The 6,955-nt window shown below is 43.2% G+C and overlaps 1 non-coding gene across 1 annotated transcript; it reads left to right on the top strand.

Moving 5' to 3' along the window:
- The first annotated feature begins 3,601 nt into the window (after window positions 1-3,601).
- trnak-uuu (transfer RNA lysine (anticodon UUU)) lies at window positions 3,602-3,674 on the top strand. Its single transcript has one exon. It is a non-coding gene; the product is annotated as a tRNA-Lys (tRNA).
- The last annotated feature ends 3,281 nt before the right edge of the window (window positions 3,675-6,955 follow it).

Genomic DNA, 6,955 nt, shown 5'->3' on the forward strand with positions numbered 1-6,955 from the left:
TCTATACACTTGAATGATTGTAGCCAGATCTTTTAGTCTCCCCTGGTCCTACTTTAAGTATGGCTCTTAATATTGTGTCCATAAATGTGAGAAGCATTCGCTCCAAGTTAAGGGCAAGGACTATATTATCATTTGTGAGGAAGGTAACTGCTGATATTGTGTTGTTACAGGAGTGTGGGTTACCCTTTAAAAACTGCTATAAGGATATGGAAGAACTGTGGACATTGGGCCGATCAACCTGGTGTGGGTCCAAAGAAAATAAATCTGATGGTATAGCTGTTCTAATTAAAAATAAGATGGTAGAGGTACGACAGCACCTTGTAATGAAACCAGGGAGAGCACTGGTGGTATATCTGGGTTTCATGAATGTCTAATTTAAACGCTTAAATATATATTGTCTGAGTTGCTCACATGACAGATATGTCCTAATTCAGGAACTGAGTATATTTATTGGGATGGGATTTTAATTCTCTTTTAGAAAGAGAAGGCAGAATAACGGGCGAGAGACAGGTCCAATTTGATAAATCATCAATATTATTGCAAACATTATGTAAAGATTTTAAACTGAAAGATGGCTTCAAACTTCATAGTCAGGGGAGGGCAGGTTTCACATGCCACAAGTCTAATGGGACCCAAGGCTCACGCATTTTGTTTTGGTACTTGATTTTACTTGCATGACCGCAGGCCTAACCCCTGTTTTTTTTTTTCTCTGACCATTGTCTACTGTCATTTACAATTTCTATTCCAACAGCTGTTACTGTGGAGAAGGGTGTGTGGAAGCTCGATATTTTGCTTCTGGAAGGTGAGGTAGTGACGCACAGGTTCAGGGAAAGATATAAGGAATGGCGGTCTTTGTATGACCTGTTTGGCACAAGAGCACAGTGGCTGACCCTGCGCTCTGACCCCCAGCTTCTCTCCCTGTCTGTGTGTCTCATGGAGTTAGAAAGACTACAAGCTGTGCAAACTTCCAAATCTGTAACATCATTTCAAGGGTGTATGATAGATCATTCACAAGATCAAATGGCTGTTTATTATTGTAAGAACTGTAGTTCACTATTGTTCTTTTGACTCTTGAGCTTGCATTATACAGCCGTTGAGTGCATTTTAAACCTAAGAGATATCCAACTGATTCAACCTGTCTGATGAATGTTAAATGGGTTGTGACTTTTGGCAAAGTTTTTTGCAACATTATTTGTTTCATGAATACCATTCATCTCTATAACAACTTTCCTGTACCCTGAACATATGTTTTAAATTGCTTGATCCCATTTGGTGCAACCTTTGCGTTGTACTTGTAATGTGTTGTTTGCATTAGGAGTGTGTTTAATAAGCAGAAAAGAAGCCCGTTTCTTCTATTGCTTCTGATCTTATACAGTGGTCAGAATCTCTCATCCAAAAGCTGATGAGTAGGAGGGGGGGAAATTAGTGCAGATGCACAATCCATAAAAAAACATTAAAGAGCATAAAGGTTTTCATCACATGGACTTGTTTGACTGTTTAGGATTAATGTTTTGGTGGCAGATCAATTAAAGGACAACAACCAGAAACACTGGTTCTCACACTGAATGCATTCTCCTTCAATAATCTTTTTTACCAACAGGTGAGTGGAGTTGCCATGGGCACCAGAATGGGACCCAGCTATGCCAATATCTTTGTTGGCTGGGTAGAAGAACGTTTCTTAGCTTGCTACACTGGCTATGTCCCTGACCTCTTCAAGCGATATATTGATGACTGCGTCAGTGCCGCCACATGCTCCAACGATCAGCTTAAGTGCTTCCTGCACCATTTCACCAACTTCCACCTGTCCCTCAAATATATGGTTAACATATCTTCCACTACTCTTCCGTTTCTGGACATCAACTTCTCCATCAACTACCCCAGACTCTCCACTTCTGTTTATTACAAACCCACGGTTTCATACAGCTATCTCTTGTATAGCTAATTTCACCCCAAACATACTAAAAATTCTCTCCCTTTTTCACAGTTCCTTCGGCTACAACAAATATGCAGCGACGACATCGACTTCCAGAACCAAACCCTCAAAATGTACTCCTTTTTCAACAACAGAGGATACCCCAGCAGTGTTATTGACAGGGCCCTTGCCCGAGCCAAAAACACCCCTTGGACCATCAACCCAATCAGGAACTCCCACCGTAACAACCGCATTCCTTTGGTGCTTCCCTAACACACTTCCTATCCCCAGGACTGTTAACGACAACTTTTCCATCCTACAGGATGATCCCTCCATTGGGGCCCTCTTTTCTGACTGCCCCATCATCTTATATCGTCAATCACCTAATCTGCGCAACCTTCTTGTTCACAGCTCCCTTGACCGCCCTCAGCAACCCTCCACACCAGGTACTTTCCCCTGCAACAGAGCTCGCTGTATCGCCTGCAAGTACACATCCAACACCACACTCATTCAAGGCCCCTCAGGACAATTCTGGATCACCCAGATGGCATCTTGTACCTCCAGCAACCTTATTTACTGTATCTCTTGCAGTAAATGCCCAGTTTCTCTCTATATTGGAGAAACAGGAAGGGGACTTGGAGACCGCTTCAGAGAACATGTCAGGGCTGTGAAGATTAAAGATCTCTCCAAAAACCATTGTTTCTCATTTAACCTCTGATGGCCATGACCACTCTAATCTCTCCGTCTTTGTTCTCAAAGATGGTTTTCTGAACTCATACATTAGAAAGACTACCGATACCAAACCAAACTTATCCTGCAGCTAGGATCACAACTTCCCCCTTCTCTAAACGACAGACTACTATTCTACTAAATTTTCTCCATTCATTGGAAGTTTCATTTCACACCTCTCAACACCTATTCTGACTTCACACCTCTTGATTGGCCTCTCTTTCTGTCCCCTGCTCCCGCCTCTCACCCTTCCTCCCTCCCAGCTTTTGTTCTCCCACTACATTACCTTTGCCTACTGCCTTCTCTCTCACACCTGAAGAAGGCTCCACGGCCGAAACATTGTTTTCTTTTTTTCAGCATGGAATAAACCTATTACTTGTTCCTTAACAACCGGAAACAATATCTTCGGTCTTTCCAGAGCTGTAAGTAGTCATTCCAAGTTTATTAACTTGTCTCTGTGCTTGTATGTACTCTTCAATAGCCACTGATGTTATTTACAACAGCTATTTTAAAAAAGTAAATTTGCATTCTTTGGACTTCTTTCTAAAGAATTGGCACATTTGGTGGCTCTGTGGCTAAGGATCTGCACCTGTGGCTGGAAGGTTGCTGGTTTACATCCCACGGTCGGCAGAGGAATCCTACTCCATGGGGCTCCAGAACAAGGCCCTTAACCCCAACTGTTGTTGATTGAAAGATTTTATTAAATGTGAAAAAAATCTGAATGTGAAAAAAGGTCAAAATGCTATTGAAAAAAATCAGTAATGTGAGGAAAGATGGATTGTGGGAGCCCCTTAACTACCCATGTCATGCTGTATTTCTCACTCATTCTACTGGGAGTGGTGCCGTCGCTTCTGGATAAAGTCTGTCAGTGGTCATCCCAGACGGGTCAGGTATGACTGCTCTTCGGCACAAGAGACACGTGACTTGCGAGGATCCCGACAGTGTAGACTTTCTTTCAGAGCCCGGATAGCTCAGTCGGTAGAGCATCAGACTTTTAATCTGAGGGCCCAGGGTTCAAGTCCCTGTTCGGGCGGTTGTGCCTTTCTTAAGTCTATTGTGAATCTCATTCTAAATAGTCTTTTATCTTTCACTCTTCTAGCTGTACTGTGGTTATTTTAAATGTCCATTACTTGTATTTACTGTAGTGTATTTAGTGTTTCATTTCACAAACCGAAAATGTTCAATAGATCTTGTCACTCTACTCCACGTAATCATCTAAATTAAATCACAGTAGAATACAGAACACGCAGTGAGGAGCTCACACAGTGAGTACTCTTGAATACGACGAGAGGAAAGGCACACTGCACATCTGCAGAACATCACGTCCGAGTTTACAGCGACAGCAGAGGTTAGAAGCGAAGTAGTTTTTTATTACTCGCTCGCTGAACGATCTCTCAAGAAACCTCGGTTGAGATTTAACGGGTGTCTAACAATCACGTTCAAAAAGGTGACGATAAGTTTTTTTTTTTAACTAGGTAGCCTTAATGGCAACACAGTGTGAGTAATCTTAAAGCAGCTGCAGATGGAGTAGCCGTAATGGCAACACAGTGCTTTGAGTTCGGCTTTTCTTATTTCTTCTGCAGAACCAGTGGTATCGGAATATATTGATCCGTATAAGAAGCGCTTTCGGTTTCTGATCATTTTTATTGAGCGCTGCTCTAAACTTTACATTTGCTCGGGCTAGTTTTCCCCATGAAAAAAAGACATATCCCTAATTACATGATTTCACTTTTCTTATCAACGAGTAGAAATAAAATATATACTTCATTATAAGTACCACAGGCAAGATGGCTGGTGGTCTAAGGCGTTGCGTTCAGGTCGCAGTTACCCCTGGAGACGTTTGTTAAAATCTCACTTCTAATAAAGAGGTCTTTCTCGTTAGAATAGAAACGATAGAAGCCTTAAGCAGGAAAAAAATCACAACATCTCGCATTTCACGTGTTTAATGTTAACTGTCTCAGTGGTTGCCTCGGTGATTGATGGCTCTTTTCCCTCGCAGGGTGACGGCAAACTTCTTCAGAGAGGGAGTCTCCCACGCACGGCTTTTCTTTATCAAGAGCTGAGACAACAGAAACAGACTTCAAACTGACATGAATTACTTCTTGAGCGTTTATGACTGTCTTTAAAAGCTGAGAGCAGGTGAAAAAGTGTTTGGAAATGAGGCAATGACTGCTAACAGTAAACAGAGCTGACGCTCAGCTGCAGACAAGCGCTCCTCGTTAGTATTGTAACGCTTACGGCCGACAGGTACTGTGTAAGAGCCGGCGTACCAGAGCAGGTGACGTCACCGCCCTTCCCTGTGATAGCAGGACTACAGCTACTGGGCTGTGGAGAGATCTCTCTTTAGCTCACGGGGCTGGGTCGCTGCAGAGAGACGCGGAAGTCCCGGGTTCGAGCCCCGGACGGTGTGGGGCCGACCTGATGCGGCAAGGGCGCCCGCCTGAGCCCCCGTTGCGTTACAGTATACTGCTGAGTACCCCCGCTTGTTGCGCGGTAGACCGGGGTACGTTTCTGTGACAGGGCGCTGGTTTAATTTTTTAACAACCTGACTTCACTTAAAAAGTGTGTACTGTGTACTACGTTTCGGACTAGTTAGTGCGGTAGAATATGGAGATCATCTCCAGCTTTGAGCTCAACTGCAACAAGAAGTCATACTAAATGTAGTATAGTGAGTAGAAATCGCGAGACAACAGAACGAGAGAGTAGAAGGCGGGAATATATGGTGTAAGGGCGTGATCTGTGTAGTTAACAAAATAGTTAAAATAATATAAAAACGTCTCTTTATTAAGATACACAACATTTATGGCGACGAGAGATGAGTGCTTGACGGACTCAAAGCGAGCAGAATACTGCAGATTTTTGTTCTCTTGCTGGTAGAAACGAACTTTTGAATTTTCGGACTTTTCGTTTAGCTTGCGCCATGGAAGATATGGCAGCCGCGCCGAGAAGCTTTGCTTATGCCCAGCTTTTTCTACCGCTTCTACTGAAACTCGGAGCTCCGGATTTGTATGCGGAATACAAGATATGGATGGAGTCGTACAGATTTTTTTAAATAGCCAGTGGATCTACAGAAGCTCCGGATGCCGTGAGACGTGCTACATTACTGCACTGTATCTGGGTGCCCGTGCAGCGGATTTTCGCCAACCTCCCTGTTGAAAAAGGTACATATGAACAGACTGTAGCTGCCTTAGACGCTTACTTTACACCGCAGAGAAATGTGGTTTTGGAACGGCATAAATTTAGGCAGAGAACTTCAGTTGATGCTTTTGTGACTGCACTAAGAGGACTGGCTAAATCTTGTGACTTTGGAGTATTGGAAACTGACATGTTAAGAGATCAACTTGTGGAAAAATGTGCACATAAGAGACTATAAATTGCTGCAGGAGGAAGGGCTGACTTTAGAAAGAGCTCTTACAGTCGCTAGAATTCATGAAGCAGCTCAAGCAGAATCAAGAATGCTTTCTGACCACAGTGACAAAGTGACACTGAACGGGGCGCTCGCTCAAACAAAAGCCGAGCAGCAGGACGCAGTCATGCTAGAGATATACTGTAGAAGAACAGGGGACGGCTGACATTACATGTTACAGGTGCGGACTAACAATGCACAAAGCAGATGAATGCGGAGCGTGAACAGCAAAATGTGTACACTGTAAGAAAACAGGACATTATGCACACGTCTGCAGAACATCACGTCCGAGTTTAAGGACAGCAACATCAGAGATTGGAAGCTAGGGAGTTTCAGGTCTGTGTTTTTATTATAGGTTCAAGAAAGTCTGAATACCTTTGCAAGAAGTATTTCAGAATCCCACTCAAATCCAGTACGAATGCCGCATAAATCTGCATTGTACAATTAGTATACTGTTTGTCCGTTGAATCAAACACGCCTTATGAAGCATTTCTAAAACAGGAGAGATCGTTAGGGAATGCGTCTTCCTGTAAAAATAAAATGACTTCAAGGGCACTATAAGCAGAGGTGTGAAAGCCTGCTCTACAGAAGAACTATAGCCAGAGATGCCAAAGAGGTCGAGATTTCACCACGTGAGAGAAAGCATCTCAGAAAACGAAGTTGCGGTCGTTTCCACGCGTTATAAAACCACTAGGTCAAACAACAAGAGCTGAAGAGAGTAACGCGGCCGAGCGCTCTAAGGAGTTGGCTTAAACCTCCAGTCTCTTCAGGAGCATCTGTTGGATTCGCACTGCTACAGCATATCTCCTTGTTAAGTATCCCTTTTATTGTTGTTGCTGCCTCCAGGCGATGTAAACCAGATTCAGAAAAAAATAATTTGAACAACATTATTCCCATATTTGCTCGAA

The sequence above is a fragment of the Atractosteus spatula genome, unplaced genomic scaffold, assembly GCF_055471065.1.
Source record: "Atractosteus spatula isolate fAtrSpa1 unplaced genomic scaffold, fAtrSpa1.hap1 Scaffold_83, whole genome shotgun sequence".
Lineage (NCBI taxonomy): Eukaryota > Metazoa > Chordata > Actinopteri > Semionotiformes > Lepisosteidae > Atractosteus > Atractosteus spatula.